General features: G+C 47.4%; 1 protein-coding gene across 1 annotated transcript in view; it reads right to left on the reverse strand.

The window, feature by feature from the left end:
* The window catches only part of LOC147706737 (uncharacterized), a 138798-nt gene that overhangs the window by 114180 nt on the left and 2507 nt on the right, over nucleotides 1–22111 (reverse strand). The gene's annotated exons all lie outside the window — the stretch shown is intronic.

Genomic DNA, 22111 nt, shown 5'->3' on the forward strand with positions numbered 1-22111 from the left:
AAGCATCTTGCCGCTCTGCATTTCTGAGGCTCCCGCCGGACCCCTAAGTATTTGTGACCCAGAACACAGACTTCCAGACTTCTCAGAGGCAGACATGAGATCCCAGCAAAGCTGAGACCCGCAGCCCTCACGAGTGACGTGGAACCGGAACCGGAACTCCTGGACACCGTGCACATTTGCAAGTGCATCAACTTCTGGAGCTTTCCTGAAGTTGTGCGTTGAGCTATTTGTAGTCCAAGCCCGAGCACTATCTGCACCAAAGATTGGGGGCCTCCCCTCCACGAGTGTTCCGTGGGCTCACTTCTAGCATTTCCGCTTAAGGCTCCTTTACAATCCCTGGTTCGTCAACGGGTGGGTCCCCACAAAGGTATCTCTTCTTTCCTTTGGGCTTTCCTGGTTGCTCCAGACGTGTCCCGACTCCTCACTAAGTGGTGAGTCCCTCAGACCTTGCTGGCTGCACCGAAGCCATTATTTGCTTTCTGTGTGGGTTGCTGTTGGCAAGGCTTGTTGGGTCCAATCCGGATACCGACACCGCAGCACTCGACATCCTTTGTGGAACAGCTCAAATCCAGCTCCTGGTCATCGTCTACGCCTCCTGGACCTCGTGGCTTAAGAATCAAGCTTCACCTTCTTCACCTGCAAGCACCTGACATCGGTGGGCATCTGCTCATCGCCTTCCAGGTCACTGACAATTGACCCAGACTCTGCCCCCTCTGCTTTCAGGTTCTTCACATCCCCGATCCACCCGGACACTTTCGACTTGGTCGCCAGCAGCACTTTGCAGCAGATCGCCATTGAAATCGACAAAGAAACCTGACACCAAAAGACACCTATGCACCCAGCTTCACTGGGTGAGGTAACACGAGTACTCCGGTGCTCCCGTGGGTATGGGCTCTAGAAATGCCTAGTTCTAAAGGAATTTGCTTCAAGACGTCTTCCGAGTTTCCTTAATCTTTAAAATTCCAACTGCGACTTTCCCCATATAAGTTAATGGTGATTCACGGCTGTGTTTAGACACTGCACGTGACCCCCGTGGGTCCCCTGTGTCACTACCTAGGGAGGTTTATGGGAGACCCAGTGGTTCTAAAGGCTCTAGGCCTTGTATCTATGTCAGTCGAGGTTCTCATACCACTTTCTTAAAATATGGTTAGGTACGCCCCTAGGGCTCAAAGTATATTGTGCTAATTTACTGTGTGCTAAATAAGTTTATTGAATGTACTTTTGCCTCCAGCCTCCTAAAGAGACTAGAGGGGTGTGTTTAGAATAAATACACATATATATACATATATATATACATATATACATACACACACACACACACACACACCTGGTGTGGTTCTCCTTTCATTTGGTCATTCATGAGATTATAGACTGGTAAAACAAGCTGCTTTACATTCCTTCAAGATTTAGCCTGATGGCTGCTCTCCACAGCTACTACTAGGATAGCTTTCTATATAGGTTGTCTTTAAACCTACCATAAATAAGGGTCGTTTGGACTGGTGCAAGGTGCCCACTAGAATAGTGGACAGCATATGCCAGGCCAACTTCTCACACTAATGGGGAGTGATTCGGTTCAGGACTGTGGAGGCTGGAATCAAAATGAAGTATCTACAGCATAGTGCCTCCCAGACCATGAATTGTCTTTTAGGCTTGGGTAGGGATCTACATGAGTTTACCTACTCTGGTTCAAACGAAGAATTTTTTTATCTAGTGTTAATTTTCACAAAGGATATGATGCCCCGTATTAAAGTTTCCAAGTCCAACCCAACATTTTTTACAAACAATTGGTATGTGACAATGTTTAGAACAATAAGTGACACTGTATGACAATATAACTTACACATGAAAATCCTTGTAAATAGTGACATAAAGTTCTACATTACATTTATACAACATAAGAACTGCCTGGTCTGTGCCTGACTTCCTGGTGCTGGGGGATGTGTATTTGGTTGCCATGGTGCTGCACTTCCCACAGCGTTCTTAGGGATGGATGAAAGGGGGTGGGGGGTGTGGGCCTGATTCAAGTGTCTCGGGTTCTTAACTTATGCACAAGGTGGTGGTGGTTTGGTGTTGCTGCCTATCACACTTGGCAAATTAGGGTTCACTCACACATTCATGGTGTTAGCCATATCATAGAGTTGCACCCTGTAATACTTGGCATAATTCGGTTCGCCATTCATGCACTTTACTTTAGCATAGTGATGCACCACATGTCGAAGAGTGTATGTATTTTTGATGGATGGCCATTTGCATGATGGGTGGTTCTGTTGTACCGATGATTCTATTGGGGCTGGCACACTGTTCCACACAACTACAACCGAGGTCCACCCTTGAAGGTCGAAACGCGTTGGCGTATCCCACAAATAGGTCAAGAGTTAACACGAACAACTAACCAGTACACAAGAGGCACCACAAGGAAAGCGCAACCAAGGATGCTTGAACAATTCATTCACTAAAGCTCTGACCTCCAAAGGGCCTTAAAGTAGCAGTAACATGTACACGCAAGGGAATCAGGTCCCAACAACAAACAATAGTAGGACACAAGTCACACCAATACAAGTCTAGTCAAATTCTCAAAAGGTTTGAGGTGTAAAGTACCTGTAAATAATTGGTGTATAAATGTAATGTAGACATTTATGTCACTATGTACAAGGATATTTCACGTGTAAGTTATGTCATACAGTGTAACTCATTGTTCTACACGTTGTCAAATACAAACCATTTGTGTCTTGTCACAGTGAAATGTGACATTTTTCTACGTATATGTGAAAATGTGATACAAAATCTAAAATAAAAAAAGATAAATATCGAATGAGTCAAAGTCCCGGCACAAGAGTATTTATTGAAAAAAGTTAGGTTGAACTTGGAAATTTGAATACGGTGCATCATATTGAGGAAATATTAATTTTATGGTCAAGTTGTGTTCCCTAGCGCGAACCCCACCGTCTCCATGTACGAGTTAAAGTGCATGTAACTTCCCTCCTGTACCAGCTATGAAGACGCAAATACATTTGCGTCCAACGTTAACATGTCCTCTTTCAGACCCACCATGAATGGGTTGAATGGTCCGTTCCTAAGTATGCTATGCCAACGTCTTTTTGTAGTGTACTCCTACGTTTTTCAGCTCTGGCTGAGTAGGCCCTGAATTTCTGCCACCGAGCCTCTTTTCTGGCTTCTGACTCCGAGGGCCTCTGCCCAGGCTGCCTCTGTACCCGTGAACTCTGACTTACTTTCAGCGCGGCCCCTCGCGCTCAGCTCAGCCTGCTGCCTGCCAAGATCGACTATAACCTTCGAGTTATCTGTTTCCCTCCCCGAAAATACATTCCTGCCTGCCAGTTTCAGTAAACATCCTTCCCCAGCTGCAGGGCCAAAGGGCCGACCTGTCTCTATGCAACTAATTCAAGTAATTCATAGCCCCTGTTGCCATGCTCCCATGGAAGGCCCATGCCCCCACGCTTCTCATACAGACACTCAGGCGCTTATACACGCATTCACAGCAAGTATAGAATAGCTTCTGCCCTAGAGACCTTTCCGCCCAGATAGCTTAGTTCCTAAAACATCAGATACCAGATATGATAGAAGCACAAGTTGATCTGACATGCCAGACTTCTGTCTCTTTCCGTCAGTGTAAATGTCAAGTCCCCTGCACCCTCCAGCTTCACGTCAATCACACGTCATGCAGCTGCGCGCGCATCCAAGCTTCTGATTTCTGCTGACATTGCAACATTCCTGTTAGTGCCACCCCTTTTGTGACACTTACCTGTGACGTTTCTAGCACACACCTCTAGTTCACGCCTCTTGATTACGCACTTCTACCACGTGTATACTGTTATCTTGTCTTCTCTCAGCTGTTACGCCTTCTATACTGTTTCCAATGGTGTAAAATAAGTATATAAGCTATGTACTGTTAATAAAATGTAGCGCGCTCTATCCCTTCTGACACCCCTGTGGTGGTCAGAACATGATATCCTGGCCATGACCATTCCTTTTTAAGGAATAAAACCCCTGTAGCGGGGGCACGGGTTCTCGCCCTACAGGGGGGCCTGCTTTAACGATGTGCGACCCCCCCCTCTTATTTCCACAGGCTCACCTTCCCCTTGGTTGGACACCAACAGAACGTTACAGCTGCGATGAGGAGGAAGAAGACGGATGGGGTCCCTTTAAATGGACGACGGACCTGATGGAGGAGGAGGAGCCTGCAGTCATTCAAAAAGGCGGTCATAGCAGCCCCAAGGGTGTCTATTCACCGGAGGAGCGGACAGAGCGACGGAGAGCGGAGTGGCGGGAAGCAGCGAGGCGGAGAGGAGCGAAGGAGAGAGTTGGCGGAGCGGAGCGGAGCAGGACGACGGATCAAGCGGAGTAACCGAAGCAGACTGGAGAGGCTGCACCAGGTGGATCAGCGAAGAGGACGTACAGGAAGGACGCGAGTCGACAGGAGCCCTGCACGAAGCAGACGACCCAAGGCAGGAGACAGCGCCAATCGAAACTGAGAACGAAGAGACGGGAGCTGTGAAGCCAGGAGGCCAACCCCACGAGCCGCCCAGCCGTGCGCCAGGAGGTGTACGGCTAGCAGAGGTACGTGCCAGGGTCCTGGGGTGGTGGAAGAAGAAGGGTAGGAGAATAAAGTAAACTTAACTCGCACTGTTAGATTAAAAACCTCACGGTCCGGCACAGAGCACTTTTACTACCTAGTCGAGCACACTTTGTATACCAGCACTTCTCCCCCACGCCCTTCCCTTGACAAACGAAAGAAAGCGGCCATATCCACTGACAGTGTCCTCTCTCCTGTTTTACTTCTTGGTGGCCGGCGAGGGTGTGCAATACGGAGCCTCCGGAGGAGCCCAGCGGTAGGAGGAGGAGCCCCGTCAGGAGGAAAGAGGAGGGAGTACGCCAGAGGAACCGACAGGACCGAAGCCGGTCCCCCAGAAAGACAATCCTAAGAAAGAAATGTACTGATGACCTCCTGTCTCGAATAAACACCACTGCTAAGAAAACACGTTTGCTTCCGATTACTGATCCCGCCGTCACAGTGGTGGAGAATGCGGGCAATCCGTCCGTCTGCATAGAGAAGATGGAAGCAGTGGTGCAAGCCCTCGTGCATGGGCAGGAAAGACTGGAGAAAATAGCGGAACAACAGCTGAGAGCCGCCGAGGCCGATAGAGAGCTCATCAAGGCTGCCGTAACTGCCCGTGCCCTAGACCCTCCTGTTACCATCGCCCCAGCCGCAGTGGGTGGAACACCACACTCAATAGGAGGGGTCTCTCTTCAGAAATACCAACCTGGGGAGGACCCAGATGCGTTCCTCTTAAATTTCGAGAGAGCAGCACGGGCCTGTGGATGGCCTGTAGTCAAATGGCCATTCTTTTTGGCCCCCTTGCTAGTAGGAGAGGCTCAGGCGGCCTACCAGGTTGCCAACCCGAGGGGGGACACTCAGTACTCAGACATTAAAAAAATAATACTGGACCATCTGGGCTTAGATAAAGAGGCCTACAGACTGAGGTTCCGCAAGGAGAGGGGCCTACCAGGAGAGACCCCTAAGACTCTATTTGTACGGCTTAAGATGGCCGCGGACAAATGGCTTCAACCAACCAATAGTACAAAAGATGAAATCATGGATAGGATTTATCTGGAGCAATTCCTGGAGGCTCTACCCTTTGCCACTCAGCGGTGGCTGAAGCAACATCCTAACCTGACCACCGAGCAAGCTGTCGAGATGGCCAATACCTTTGCCAGAGCTCCCCAGAGAACTCCCTTTGTAGTGGACTCAGACAAACAAAAACCAGTGGTTAAGTCCGATAGGAGAACCATACGTGTGCCGGAACAGGGGCGACCCAGAGCATGGAAACCCGAGGCACTGCCCCACAGCGGACCCCAGTGCTTTGACTGTGGAACCTGGGGGCACATTGCCAGACACTGTCCTCGCAGAAAACAAGAAGAGGAACCCATGGAGGTCGGGTACCTTCCCCGGACTGTACTATACTCGGCAGAGATGGGACAAGCTTACAGAGTGAGTATCAGCATTAACGACCATCCTGTAAAGGCGCTTCTGGACTCAGGATGTAGACAGTCCGTAGTCCAAGCCCAACATGTGCAACCCCAACAGATAGTTCCCCGAGAATCGGTATACATAAGATGTGTCCATGGGGACGTAAAGACATATCCAGTAGCAGTGATTCCCTTGGTACCCCAGCATGGCAGGCCCTCTAGAGTCAAGGTTGGGGTCTTGTCATCACTCCCCGAGGACTTGATAATCGGAACAGACAACCCTGCCTTCCTTGAGATGTTCAAGCAGAGTCTAAAACCCTCTCCTACAAGCAAACTCCCATCCACAAAACTTGTCCCCGCGCCTGCCCTGGTGTCCTCAGATCCTTGGGTTTTAGATAGGAGCTTTCAATTCGCCCAAGCGAATGACGCTACTTTGATGAATGCATGGGAGAGGGCCCACCAGACACAAGACCAACTCCCCATCATGTATCCACGCCTCTACATAAAGAATGAACTGCTCTATAGACAAGGGAAGGAAGGCGACCCCGAACAATTGCTAGTCCCTTTGGCCTTCAGAGACCAAGTGCTCTTCTATTCACATTCCCATTTAGTGGCAGGACATACGGGCGCAGAAAAAACGACCCAGAACTTGTTACAATGCTTCTACTGGCCCGGAATATACAAAGATGCCATGGTATACTGCCAGGAGTGCGACATATGCCAGAAACGCAACATGACTCGTCCCCCTGCTGTCCCCCTACAACCCCTTCCCATCATCGGAGTGCCCTTCGAAAGAGTAGGGATGGACATCATTGGCCCTCTCCCAAAAACCAGAAAAGGATATCAATACGTCCTGGTCCTCGTGGATTATTCCACCCGTTTCCCAGAGGCCTTCCCGCTAACAACGACTACCACAAAGAACGTGGCGGACAGGATGTTGGAGCTGTTTTCCCGGGTAGGATTCCCGAAAGAGATCCTAACCGATCAAGGGACCCCCTTTGTGTCAAGACTTATGAAGGAAGTGTGTAACCTGCTCAATATACACCAGATAAGAACAGCCGTATACCACCCTCAAACAGACGGCTTAGTTGAACGCTATAACCGTACATTGAAAACTACGCTTCGCAAGATGTTAGAGGTAAATGGGTCTGAGTGGGATCAGATTCTCCCCCTTGCCCTCTATGTTATTAGGGGACAAAAGCAAAGTAGCCTGGGCTTTTCATCTTTTGAGCTGTTATACGGTCGACAACCAAGGTCCCTCCTAGATATGACCAAGGAGGCATGGGAAAGAGAAACCCACGACGATGTGGTGAATACCCTCGAGTATGCACGAAATCTTAAATCTAAACTGGGCAAATTACGGGACTTGGCATTTGCAAATTTGGAGAAAAGTCAAATCAGACAAAAGACCTCCTACGACAAAGGAAAGAGATGGAGAAAACTCTCGGTGGGGGATTGGGCCCTGGTACTATTGCCGTCCTCCACGCACAAATTCAAAGCCGAGTGGAGTGGGCCCTATAAAGTCATTGAAACCATCGGGAACACCAGCTACAAACTGAAGATCCGTGCCCATTCCACTCAAGTATATCATATAAACATTCTGAAGAAATGGTTAGGTAAACCCCCGGCGGAGGTACATCTGGCGAAACCTGTTGGCTCTAACCCCCTCAACACCATGCAGAACCTGGTGATCAACGAGGACTTGACTGAGACCGAGAGAAAAGGGTTAGAAGCGACTCTACAAAAACATTCCCATGTCTTCTCCGACATACCGGGGAAAACCAGCCTGGCAGAGCACTGCATCAACACCATCCCCGGACGGATAGTGAAGATCAAACCCTATAGGATTCCTGAGGCAAGGAGAAAAGGCATACAGCAGGAAGTGGAGGAGATGTTGAAGCTCGGGGTGATCAGACCTTCCCACAGCGAGTGGTCCAGTCCCATAGTACTGATCCCGAAGCCTGATGGATCAAAGAGGTTTTGTATGGACTTCCGTGCCCTAAACGAAATCTCCACTTTTGACGCATACCCCATTCCCCGAATAGATGAACTAATCGAAAAACTGGGAGAAGCAAAGTACATCAGCACAATAGATCTCACAAAAGGGTATTGGCAGGTACCGTTGAAAGAGGAGGACAGACATAAGACAGCATTCACTACGGTCAACGGGAGATACGAATTTACAGTCCTACCCTTCGGACTCCATGGGGCTCCTGCGACCTTTCAAAGGTTGATGAACACTGTGCTGAAGAACCTCTCTTCGTTCACATCCGCATACCTGGATGACATAGTCGTCTTCAGCCCGGATTGGAACAGTCACCTGAACCATCTGAATAGGGTATTCGAAACCCTTACCATGGCCGGGTTAAAGATCAACTCCAAGAAATCCAGGCTAGGGTTTCACAAGGTCAAATACCTGGGTTACGTACTCGGTCATGGTATAATCGAACCACAAATTGAAAAGGTCAGAGCCATCATGGATACCCCTTTTCCGCAAAACAAAAGAGAGCTAAGAGCGTTCCTTGGTCTCATCGGTTATTACCGACGCTTTATCCCGGGATTCGCGGACTTGGCGTCCCCGCTCACGAATGCCCTACAGACCAGGGTAAAATTGTGTGACTTGAGAACTCCCTCACCTGACATGTTGAACGCATTCGGTGCACTGAAAAGAGCGATTACCTCGGCCCCGGTGCTCACTTCTCCGGACTTCTCACGGCCTTTTTCTCTACATACCGATGCCTCCGACTACGGCATTGGTGCAGTGCTGTCACAGGAGGGCCCAGACGGTGGTGACCATCCCATCTTGTTCATCAGCAGGAAATTGTTCCCCCGCGAACTCAAATATCCTACTGTTGAGAAGGAGTGCTTGGCCATAAGGTGGGCCGTAGACAAGCTGGCCTATTATCTGGAGGGGCGAAGATTCAGGTTGTACACTGACCATGCTCCCCTTCTCTGGATGGTTCGCAATAGATCGTCCAACGCGAGGGTCATGAGGTGGTTCCTCGCCCTGCAACCCTTTGTGTTTACCATATGCCACAAACGGGGGGTTGACAATACCGGGGCGGACTTTCTGTCCCGCAACCCACTTCCCGAGCGGAAGTGTCCAGGGGGGGAGGTGTGTAGCGGGGGCACGGGTTCTCGCCCTATAGGGGGGCCTGCTTTAACGATGTGCGACCCCCCCCTCTTATTTCCACAGGCTCACCTTCCCCTTGGTTGGACACCAACAGAACGTTACAGCTGCGATGAGGAGGAAGAAGACGGATGGGGTCCCTTTAAATGGACGACGGACCTGATGGAGGAGGAGGAGCCTGCAGTCATTCAAAAAGGCGGTCATAGCAGCCCCAAGGGTGTCTATTCACCGGAGGAGCGGACAGAGCGACGGAGAGCGGAGTGGCGGGAAGCAGCGAGGCGGAGAGGAGCGAAGGAGAGAGTTGGCGGAGCGGAGCGGAGCAGGACGACGGATCAAGCGGAGTAACCGAAGCAGACTGGAGAGGCTGCACCAGGTGGATCAGCGAAGAGGACGTACAGGAAGGACGCGAGTCGACAGGAGCCCTGCACGAAGCAGACGACCCAAGGCAGGAGACAGCGCCAATCGAAACTGAGAACGAAGAGACGGGAGCTGTGAAGCCAGGAGGCCAACCCCACGAGCCGCCCAGCCGTGCGCCAGGAGGTGTACGGCTAGCAGAGGTACGTGCCAGGGTCCTGGGGTGGTGGAAGAAGAAGGGTAGGAGAATAAAGTAAACTTAACTCGCACTGTTAGATTAAAAACCTCACGGTCCGGCACAGAGCACTTTTACTACCTAGTCGAGCACACTTTGTATACCAGCACTTCTCCCCCACGCCCTTCCCTTGACAAACGAAAGAAAGCGGCCATATCCACTGACAGTGTCCTCTCTCCTGTTTTACTTCTTGGTGGCCGGCGAGGGTGTGCAATACGGAGCCTCCGGAGGAGCCCAGCGGTAGGAGGAGGAGCCCCGTCAGGAGGAAAGAGGAGGGAGTACGCCAGAGGAACCGACAGGACCGAAGCCGGTCCCCCAGAAAGACAATCCTAAGAAAGAAATGTACTGATGACCTCCTGTCTCGAATAAACACCACTGCTAAGAAAACACGTTTGCTTCCGATTACTGATCCCGCCGTCACAACCCCTAAGAACTCTAACACCACGGACTCTGTCTCTTTCTTCCGATTTGAGTTATTATTGATTAAGTACTTACTTGCATAGAAATTAAGAGAGTAAATTAATTATTTACGTCATTTGGCGCCCGAACAGGGACCCCTCCCCCACCTCACGCGCCGGTTGGCGCATTGCAAGCTCTGTCCCCTGCCATCAGTTAGATGGACCATACGCGTACCGGCAGGATTTCCTGCATCTCCCTCTGACCCACGGAGGTGACGAAGACTGCGATCAGTGCCCAGACGAGGCGGTGAGGAGTGCGGAGGATCCCGACCAGAGCCTAGCCGAAAGAAACAAGGTCCGAGGTGTCAAGAGGCCCACCAGTTTTCCGAAGTTTTCCGAAGTTTCCCGAAGTTTTCCGAAGTATCGAGTCGAGTCCAGTCGAGTTTTCCGAGGCCTTCTGTTTCCGTGCTTCCCGGTGAGTACCATTGCTGGGACGTATCTAGACGGGTTTGGGTACACAAGTCCGGTCTGCACTGTTTTTAGGCAGTGTATCTGTACTGTTTAGCAGTATATCTAGTATTCCGAATTTCTGAATTTCTGCACTGTTACACCAGTGTATCTGTACTGTTTAGCAGTACATCCGGTATAGGGGGTAGTCATCTATGTCTCCAATGTCTTTTCATGTGATTAATGTTGTGGTATGAATGTGACCGTTTTATGTGCATTTTTGTGTTTTCTTGTATAACTAGTTATATTCAGAATTAAGTATCAGGGACCGCGCATTCAGTATCAAGTAGGCAAAATGTCGTTTTTCAACAAGTTAAAGCAGATAGGAACTAGGAAAGGGATGCTAGAGGAAGAAATTCCTATCCCCCCTAGGGACACTCCAGGTAACTTTATGTATAATAAGCATGGCATAGATGCCATATTATATCTAGAATTATGGACCGATTATACAAAGCACCTAGACGAAAGACACAGATGGCCAGTTAATGGAACATGGGATGCCGAGTGAATCATAAAGGTAGAAGAGGCATTACGGAAAAAGAAAGCCAGACAATCTCAGAAAGACGCCATAGAATTTTGGCGTAAGGAATCACATAAACGTGCTGAAAGAGCACTCCGTAGAGAAGACAGACTTAAAGAATCAGATAGAGCTCAAGAAAACGAATTAGTTACCGAAGGAATCCGAGTAAAAACAGAACAAATAGATCGCATCCGAAATAGCCAAATAAACGGCATGTATCTTATGGCCGAGGGTACACCTGACGCCATTTCAGAAATACCGAAAAATCTGCCGCCACCACTGGTTCCAACTAAAGTAATGCATAAGACTACTAAAGATATATTCCTGAATTCCTACCTAGAAGATGTAGCTCCAGCTTACACCAATCTGCCTGTTCGTGCCCTGCCTACTGACAGGGACGGGGGTGGCACCCCGCCCCCAGATCATGCTTCGCCAGTACCACAACAGACCTCCCCTGTTCCGCCAGCCCCGCCACTTCCTGCACTCAAAACAGATCTACCGAAACCACGCCCACCAGATCCTACTAAAAGACAGACTCAAATACAGACTGCACACAGGGATGATAGCCAAGCCTCCGCTTCAGGGGGTGCGACCGCGGGTCCTCGGACCCCGCCATTGACACACAGATTAAATGTCAGAGATATACAGAGTCCCCTCACGTTCAGGTCTCCTCACTTATCCCGTTTGGACACATTCAAGGAAAACATTTCAGTTTGTAGATACGATCCAGTACCCGGTAAAGACGATCTAATGATATTGGCATCACTACGGTTAAGATCTGCTACTGATATCTTGCTAAGCTATGTAGGAATGAAGGACCGTCTAGACAGAATATACGAGTTTGTTCAGACAGGGAAAGACCCTGACAGTATCAAGAATGCCATGGAAAACCAGAAAGTTGATATACAAGCGCAGATACTACGATTTTTCATAAATTGTCTAATAAGAGAACGAGATAGGCCTGGAACAGATCAGAGTGAATTAGATGCACTGAACAAGTGGGGTCAAAATATAGCCGATGGAAAACATGACAAACAGAATTGCATAGCCACTATGTACAGAAAAATAAGAAAAACAGTAATAGAGGTACACCAAAAAGAGAAAGACAAAGCTTCCTCCGAGGAGGAAGAAGAATCTGAAGAACCAGAAAAGACTGCAGGTACCATAGCATATGTAGGTAAGGGAACTTACCTTAGGAAGGGCATCCGTCCAGAAAGCAAGAGAGTTTTCTTCTCTGCCTTGACAAATCCGAATTCTGCTGAGCATCAGTTCCAGGAAACTGATAAAAGGCTTCGAGATCGAGTTGGGTACCACGTACTCAATTCTATGGATGAACAAGAACTAGCCCGATCAGCTGTATCATGGGCCGAAAATGCAGACATATATAACGATGACACGGTGGCGCAGACATTTCTGAACCTCTCCCCCGACGAACAGAAATTAGCAGGTGTATACATGATTCAGCACCTTCTCATAAAATACAGAAAACACTATTCTGATCCCGGCCCCTTACACGAAACACTAGAAGCACTACTCATGGATAGATGGAGAGGCTTAAGCACCAAATTAATTCAAATAATTCTAGAACAACGACACAGATATAATACCTTTGTAAGCTCTGAATATGTTCCCGCCCCGCCCCCAGAAAGGAAAATGTATCACATGCAACGCCTGAGTGGCGTTGAAAGTCAGAACCCCTTACGAGAAGTGCACCCTGTTATGGGTGAGGATCGTGTCTTGAAACGCGTGTATGTACACACGCCTCTGACTAAATTAGAACTGTTAGAAATGAAGAAACTAGTACCGTGCCATGATAAAGACCCTGCAGGTTTTCACAGAGAACTTAAAGACATGTTACTGATGGGGGATTACACATATGATGACATTATGAAAATGTTAAAAGTACTGTTGCCCACGGGTATCTTCGAGAAATTAAAAGAAAAGGAATGGGAGGTGGGGGACACAAAGATTGCATGGGCAGAAATAGAGGAGGAAGAAAGAAAACGGGTCCCGGGGGTAGGCCTTGGGGACAAAACTAAAGCATTACCAGGTTTGATAGTACAGGTTCTGCCCAGATTATTGACAACTAGAAAGGAAGATTGGGACGCCATCTCGTCCTGTAAACAGAAACATGATGAAGATACTAGTGACTTCTATTCAAGATTCGAGAAATGTTTTATTATTAATAGTGGCCTTAAACCAAGTAGCGAGTCGTACCCGCATCTTTTTGTATCAAAGTTAGTGGAGAATTCCCTACCGTTAGTTAAAAACCGTGTATACAAGGTCGAGAGTACATGGCAAGCGAACACGCCATCACAGATGTTACAGATGTTACAATACTATCAGAACAGAATTAGAGAAGAACAAGATCAGGAACAGAAACGTATGAAAGACACGAAGATGAAAATGTTAATAGCACAGACGGTCCCAGCCGACAGTCACAGAAAGGGTACGACCCAGACAGGTCACACCGCAGCTCCCGTTAAAGGGACATGCAATTATTGCAAGCAGCCAGGTCATTACGTACATGAATGCCCAGTCCTGAAACATAACATAGCGACAGGTAAAACTAAAGAAAGACCGCATCCGCCTAGACAAGACCATAACCAGCATCAGTCTTCACAGAATACACAGCCTATGCATGCTTCTTCGACTCCAGCACAGACAGTAGCGATACCACAGCCACAGCCCATTGCCGCGTCTCAGCAAGTTTCACAACAGATGTATCAGTATGCCCAGTCCGCTTATCCCGAATATTCCCGATATACATGAAACAGCCTAGAGAGGGAAGGTGGCTTGCCTCTTATAGAGATTCCTGTAGATCAAGAAGGTCCTTATGTACACAGTCAAGTATTGGGAAAAGTCAGAAAGTTTTTAATTGACACAGGGGCAAGTCGCACTACGATCAGCCATGATGAAGTCCCAGGGGCACCCCTCTCAGGCTCACAGAACGTTTCCCTGGGTTTTTCAGGACAGCCCATTGTAAACGAGGTATCCGAACCAGTCCCCCTGGCTGTGGGTCCGTTATCACGTGTTACAGACTTGTTACTTACAAAATCATGTCCAGAAAATCTGTTAGGAATTAAAACATTGAAGGCTCTAGGAGCCATAATATGCTGTTCCCCGGAGGGAGTTAGACTCTTTCTGCGGGATTTCAAGGGTCATTATGTTTTGCGAGAATTCGATGTCAGATTGAAAAATGTACCAGATTACTTGTGGGCAAAAGGCCCAACTGATGTAGGGTGCATGCATATCACACCGTACCGCGTTACACTCAAGGCAGGTGTTGTATTACCGCGAATCAGACAATACAAGTTACCACCCGATGCTGTAGTGGCTTTACTGAAAATCATTGATGAGCTCATTGCCCAAGGAGTGGTCGTCGAGACCAACTCCAATATCTGTAATTCACCCATCATTCCGATTCTTAAACGTACTGATCCCAATGCACCGCCAGTATATCGGCTGGTGATTGATCTTCGAGAATTAAATAAATGTATTATTCCACAGTATCCTGTGGTCCCCGATATCTCATCCCTATTGACTGCCATTGATTCAGAAGCAACGTTCTTTACTGTAATTGACCTCAAGAACGCCTTCTTCAGCGTGCCTATTGATCCAGAGAGCCAATATCTCTTCGGATTCAGTTTAAATGGACGCAGCTTCAAATTTTCACGCGCACCTCAAGGATTCACAGAAAGCCCCAGCATCTATAGTCAAGCACTGAAAAGACAACTAGATTGTATTCAAATGCCAGTTAACACCGCTTTACTGCAATACGTCGATGATCTACTGATCACCGCACGAAGTGAGCCCGAATGTGAAAAAGCATCATTGACAGTTTTACATTTCCTGGCCGACAAGGGGCACAAGGTGTCTCCTTCGAAGGTACAATTCTGTGTTCAGCAAGTTGTGTACTTGGGTCACTTGCTGTCCAAAGTGGGGAGACAGCTCACTCCCGATCGCATTCAGTTAATTGTAAATATGCCGCAACCCCAGACACAAAAGGAAGTGCGGGCCTTCATAGGCCTCACCTCGTACTGCAGACAATGGATTCCTCAGTATGCATTTCTAGCTAAACCACTCATCCAGTTAACGACACAGGAGGCAGCAACTTCGACTGCCCTCCCTTGGACTCAGGAACACACACAAGCTTTTGAAGAATTAAAGAAAGCATTATGCCAAGCACCAGTTTTAGCGACACCATGTTACAGCAAACCGTTTACACTTTTCGTCACAGAACGTGATGGTACAGCGTTGTCTGTCCTCACCCAAGATCAAGCAGGTTCACATAAGCCTTGCGCTTATTTCTCAAGTACATTGGATTCAGTAGCCCAGGCACTCCCTGCGTGCTTAAAGTCAGTAGCAGCAACAGCATTAGCAATCAGACAAAGCGACTCAATTGTTTTAGGTCATCAGTTAACAGTACAAGTTCCACACTCTGTAGAGGTTCTGTTAAACAGAACCCAGACTCAGCACTTGACCATAGCACGACTGACAGGTTATGAATTAACACTATTCCAGCCACACATAGAAATCAGACGCTGCAGCATCCTGAACCCCGCAACACTGTTACCTACAATTATGACAGATCCAGCCCAGCATGATTGTATAGAAATCATTAATGCAGTAACAAAGCCACGACGAGACTTAACAGATGTCCCACTGACAAATCCAGACCTGGCACTTTATGTGGACGGTTCATGCATGAGAACAAGTACAGGAGAATTAGTGGCCGCGTATGCCGTGACCACTGAAACTGAAGTTAAAGAAACACATCGTATTGACACACTGTCTGCTCAAGCAGCAGAGCTCATCGCTCTGACCCGAGCTTGTATTCTAGCCAAAAACAGAAATGTTAACATATACACTGATTCCCGTTATGCATTCGGAGTTGTACACGACTTCGGAGTCCTCTGGCAAGAACGAGGTTTCCTGACCTCTCATGGGGCCAAGATACAACATGGTCCCCTCATTCAAGCACTGTTAGAAGCTATACATTTGCCCTCGGGCATATCAGTCATGAAGTGTAAAGCACATACTAAAGTTACAGATTCTGTTTCCCAGGGTAACGACCTGGCAGACCAGACAGCCAAACATACAGCACTGACTCACACCCAGATTACTGATGTGACAAAGACAATAGTACCGACAAAGTGTATGGCAGTTAGAGATCCCACCCTAGATGTAATCGATATCCAGACACACGCTACTCCAGATGAAATAAAGAAATGGACTGAACTAGGAGGGATCCAGACAGATCGATGTTGGATGACGAAGGGAAAATCTACATGGTTTCTCCCTGACTCTATGGTTCAAGTCATGATTAATACAGCACATAGCCCGGCACATCTAGGAGAGAAAGCGATGTTAGACAGTTTACAAAATCTCTGGAGCAATAAACACTTACGAGCAGCAGCAAAACAGAAAGTGCGTACTTGCATGATCTGTTGTCAGTTCAATCCAGGTAAAAGCGTCCCTGTAGAGCAAGGTGGATTTCATCCTCCCGATCACCCTTTTGAAGTCCTCCAGATGGATTATATTCAGATGAACAGTTGTCGAGGATTCAAGTATGTCCTTGTAATTGTTTGTGCTCTGTCCCGTTGGACCGAAGCATACCCAGTTCCAGACTACACTGCTCCGACCACTGCCAGACAGTTGGTTCGTGAATTCTTCCCCCGGTACGGTTTGCCCCGTGTCGTGTATTCAGATAATGGACAGCCATTCTCATCCGAGTTAATGAAGCAGGTTTCCCTTTTGCTAGGATACCAGTGGAAATTCCATTGTGTCCGACATCCTGAAGCAGCCGGCCTTGTAGAAAGGCATAATCAGACACTAAAAATCCGCCTTGCCAATATATGTCAGGAGAAAGGGGTCGACTGGATAGTCGCCCTGCCCGTGGCACTATTCTACATGAGGATGGTCGCCCACTCGAGATCAGGGCTATCCCCGTACGAAGTGGTTTTTGGCAGACCACCGAATATGTGGGGGACGCCCATTCCGAAGAAAATCACTGATGTTGATTGTAATATGTTGACAGATTACCTTGCCTCCTGATGTCTGCACTCCAATCATGTCGTTCACAGGTTGCCGCAGCCTTCCCTGACAACACTGATGTAAAGCCGCACGAGGTCCGTCCTGGGGACCTGGTACTCGTCCGGAATTTCGACCGGAAAGGTCCGCTGGAGCCCCGCTGGAAATCTCCGAAGACCGTCCTGCTCACCACGAGGACCGCCGTGAAGATTGAGGGGAGAAAGGGGTGGGTCCACACGAGTCATGTGAAGAAATTTTGTGGACTGAAACCTGATCGAGACTCGTCCACCCCCACCAAAGACTGTGTTGAGGAAAAAGACTTTACAGTATCCGAACGAGAAAAAACTCCCCAAGAAGAATACCGTATGAAACTCCGATCTAGCAAGTCAGACAGTTTAATTGTTTAAGTCCTCCCCTAGGTGAATCGGTTAAATAGTTTCTGACATGTATCCCCTAGATCGAGATAGAGAGAGAGAGAGACAAGTCAAAAGAAATACATACTGCAAATCACTGCGAAGTCACTGTATAGTGACGTTGTTAATAATGTTTTTCCTAAGTGTTCTAATTATTATTGCCAGCATTCTGCTACCTATCTACTGGCCTATTTTCAGGCGTGAACAATCTGTTTACAATGTCTCTGCTGAACACACTTTTAGTGAATTACCTGCACACGAACTCTCTTACAGACTTGCGCTGCGCAACAATACATTCATTAGTATGTTACACCACTCCCATCAGACGAACAATGCTACAGACTGCTGGATATGTGGCCGACTCCCTCCCTACCAGAATTACAAGGGAGCTCTGCCCCTCTTCCCGTACCCGTTCACTCACAATGGCTCTTGTGGGGCATGGTTTAAAATAATTAATTCCTTAGATCCTGATATTGCTGTTTTCGATGGAGGCTGGGTTTGGGGAAACCTGAACTTAGTCCTGCTCGACGTCTGTTACCCTGATAAGGAGGGACTCCCTACTCGAATAGGAACTGATCTAGAAAATGAAGTATATGGATTAGGTAACTACACAATTAGCCTTATGATCCTTACTGTTGAATCCGAAGCTGCACCAGTTCTGCCCCATATGCTAGTATTACCAGTCACTGGTGAATTATGTGTCCGAAAGAAAGGTTCAGTACACTTAGGTCATAGTAAATGCACTTCTGTGGTCGAATTCAGTGACCATGGTAAATCGTCCTTTAAAGCTATCAATCACTCCTATTTTGTTTGTGGTCATACCGCATACATACGCTTGCCTCCAGATTGGGATGGTACCTGTTATATTGCATTCCTTCTGCCACCTGTTTTTCTAGCTCCCCCTGATTACCATAGAAATACGAATCTAGTAAAGAATAGACCCAGAAGAGATATTCCACTTGTCGACTACACAGAAACGGCATGGGAACAGTACACTGATTTCAATAAAGGATTCTTTTTCTTTCTAGGACCTGTCCAAAACAGTAAATTAATACGTAGATTAACTAGAACACTTGAAGCTGTAGTACATGAAACTGCCTCCGCCTTAGGTAACTTAACAGAGGAGCAATCTGCTATGCGGGTTGTTGTCCTTCAAAATCGTCTTGTTATTGACGTCATCTTGGCAGATAGAGGTGGAGCCTGTAAGGTCATCGGGTCAAGTTGCTGTGTTTTCATTCCACAAAATGCACCATCTGTCTATCAAGCTATTACCCGTCTGCATAAAATTGCAAATCAGATACATCAGAATCCAGGCACCTGGACTTGGTCCGGTTGGTTCTGGACAACGTTAACTGCCTGGGGATGGAAGATCCTATCCTTCCTAGGTTTCGGCCTTGTCATAGTATTCAGCTGCTGCCTGTGCCTACAGTGTGGGCCGGCGATATGTGGACTGTGTGCCACATCATGCATTGAACATTCCAGTTTCCTCTCAAACCGTCAAAGAAAGAAAGATGAGCAAATGATGTTGCAAGAACAAACTGATCAATTTATGATGATCGATATATCATGAAGGGTCCGTAGGGAACAAGGAGGGAATGAGGAAATATAAATTTTATGGTCAAGTTGTGTTCCCTAGCGCGTACCCCACCGTCTCCATGTACGAGTTAAAGTGCATGTAACTTCCCTCCTGTACCAGCTATGAAGACGCAAATACATTTGCGTCCAACGTTAACATGTCCTCTTTCAGACCCACCATGAATGGGTTGAATGGTCCGTTCCTAAGTATGCTATGCCAACGTCTTTTTGTAGTGTACTCCTACGTTTTTCAGCTCTGGCTGAGTAGGCCCTGAATTTCTGCCACCGAGCCTCTTTTCTGGCTTCTGACTCCGAGGGCCTCTGCCCAGGCTGCCTCTGTACCCGTGAACTCTGACTTACTTTCAGCGCGGCCCCTCGCGCTCAGCTCAGCCTGCTGCCTGCCAAGATCGACTATAACCTTCGAGTTATCTGTTTCCCTCCCCGAAAATACATTCCTGCCTGCCAGTTTCAGTAAACATCCTTCCCCAGCTGCAGGGCCAAAGGGCCGACCTGTCTCTATGCAACTAATTCAAGTAATTCATAGCCCCTGTTGCCATGCTCCCATGGAAGGCCCATGCCCCCACGCTTCTCATACAGACACTCAGGCGCTTATACACGCATTCACAGCAAGTATAGAATAGCTTCTGCCCTAGAGACCTTTCCGCCCAGATAGCTTAGTTCCTAAAACATCAGATACCAGATATGATAGAAGCACAAGTTGATCTGACATGCCAGACTTCTGTCTCTTTCCGTCAGTGTAAATGTCAAGTCCCCTGCACCCTCCAGCTTCACGTCAATCACACGTCATGCAGCTGCGCGCGCATCCAAGCTTCTGATTTCTGCTGACATTGCAACATTCCTGTTAGTGCCACCCCTTTTGTGACACTTACCTGTGACGTTTCTAGCACACACCTCTAGTTCACGCCTCTTGATTACGCACTTCTACCACGTGTATACTGTTATCTTGTCTTCTCTCAGCTGTTACGCCTTCTATACTGTTTCCAATGGTGTAAAATAAGTATATAAGCTATGTACTGTTAATAAAATGTAGCGCGCTCTATCCCTTCTGACACCCCTGTGGTGGTCAGAACATGATATCCTGGCCATGACCATTCCTTTTTAAGGAATAAAACCCCTAAGAACTCTAACACCACGGACTCTGTCTCTTTCTTCCGATTTGAGTTATTATTGATTAAGTACTTACTTGCATAGAAATTAAGAGAGTAAATTAATTATTTACGTCAATATCTTCTGTGAAAATTAACACTAGATTAAAAAGTTAATCGTTTGAACGAGAGATGGGAGACTCATGTAGATTGGAATCCCCACATAAGACTAAAACCTAATTCATGGTCTGGGAGTCACTATGCTGTAGATGCAGTAGATAGACTGAACACTTGAAACTCGGACAGTGACAGGATGTAGCAAGAGTCTCCAAGGGCAAAGAGCAGATGGGATGCATTGCTGAGGAGATGGGATGCATCACTGAGGAGGCGGGATGCATCGCTGAGGAGGTGGGATGCATCGCTGAGGAGCTGCTGCAGCATCCACCCCTCATCAGGCAACAGCAGCACTGGGGCTTCTGGCACAAGGCGCTTTGATGTTTAGATTAACTGCTCTTTGAAGCCTGATATTATTGGAAGGTCTTATCCGCACTAAGCACTTCCTAGTCTGAAATGAATATGCAACACAGCTCTGGCCACAAGGATTATCCAGTTAAAGAAACATGAGCAAACCTGCTTATGTTCGCACTTTTCTGCATTTCCAGGACCACAACAAGTGGAACAGATTGCAGTACATGTGAAATAAATTACTGCCGGATGTTGAGCCACAGAAGTATTAACAAACTTCTTGGTGATGCATTTCTGGCTCCTGTGTGCCTCAACTGAGACTCCTACTGCCACTCAGAGGACTCCACAAAGGGCATCTCTCCAGGGCATGTCTATTTTACATCACATAGGGACCATATCTCTCTCCAGCAAATGTCCTCCATGCAAATCCAACAGGTTGGGGTTGAGAAGACGTATACAAGTTAAGAAGCACTATGATTTTGAAACAAACTGGTTTAATTAATTTAATGCATATTTATTTATTGCTGTCTCACACAACAGGGACTGAACCCCATGATGGCACAGCTGGGGAAAAAGAGAAGGAATAGCATCCGAAATGCATTATCCAACAACCCAACGGAGAACCCAACTGCTGATCAACTAACATGAGAAAATGGGATATTGGGTGGGTGTGGTCTTGATCGACCTCAGGCTTTGTTTTTAACAGGAAGTGTATTAAAGGCTGCAAGCTGTCTTTTCAAACAGGAATAGAGTGTTATTTTTGCAGCATCTTTATGAAGTTTTTTGCACCAGAGGTAAGTTAGGGGCACAAATTGACATAACATTGCTTGAGAGCGATTAAACCACGAGAGCAGATAAAATTTGAAAACAGAAGGCATTCAAACAACAAGAATTTGTAATGCAATAGGTCTCGCATTTGCGAGAATTTAAGCTATTGGCATTGTAAATGGCAATTCCTTTTATTTATCTGCTTTGATAATTGACACAAAAATATGAGGCATTGTCAATTGCAATCCCCATACCTCAAACGCTTGTAAATGCGAGACGTATTTCATTTCAAAGAAGTGGCCGCCATTGTCCCTGGCAACTTGGAAAGTGAAAGCGCGCATGGTGCCTGAATGTTGCAGGAAAGCATTTTGTTCCGGAAGTAGGAGAAACTCATTAAAGAAAATAGTGTTTACAGACTAAAAAACACATACCGTGTAACAACAGAAGTAAGAGGGCCAGGTTACAAATGAAGACATGGTGGTACTAAGGAGGGACCAACAAGCATATTAACGAATCACCAATCAGCGTTTACGGAAGACAATGACACAAGCCAATGAAAAATATGGGCGGAGAGTGGGCGGGGCTTCAAGTCCATATTCGAATACAGCATGCCTCGCAGAGC

Source organism: Lissotriton vulgaris, chromosome 6, assembly GCF_964263255.1.
Source record: "Lissotriton vulgaris chromosome 6, aLisVul1.2, whole genome shotgun sequence".
Lineage (NCBI taxonomy): Eukaryota > Metazoa > Chordata > Amphibia > Caudata > Salamandridae > Lissotriton > Lissotriton vulgaris.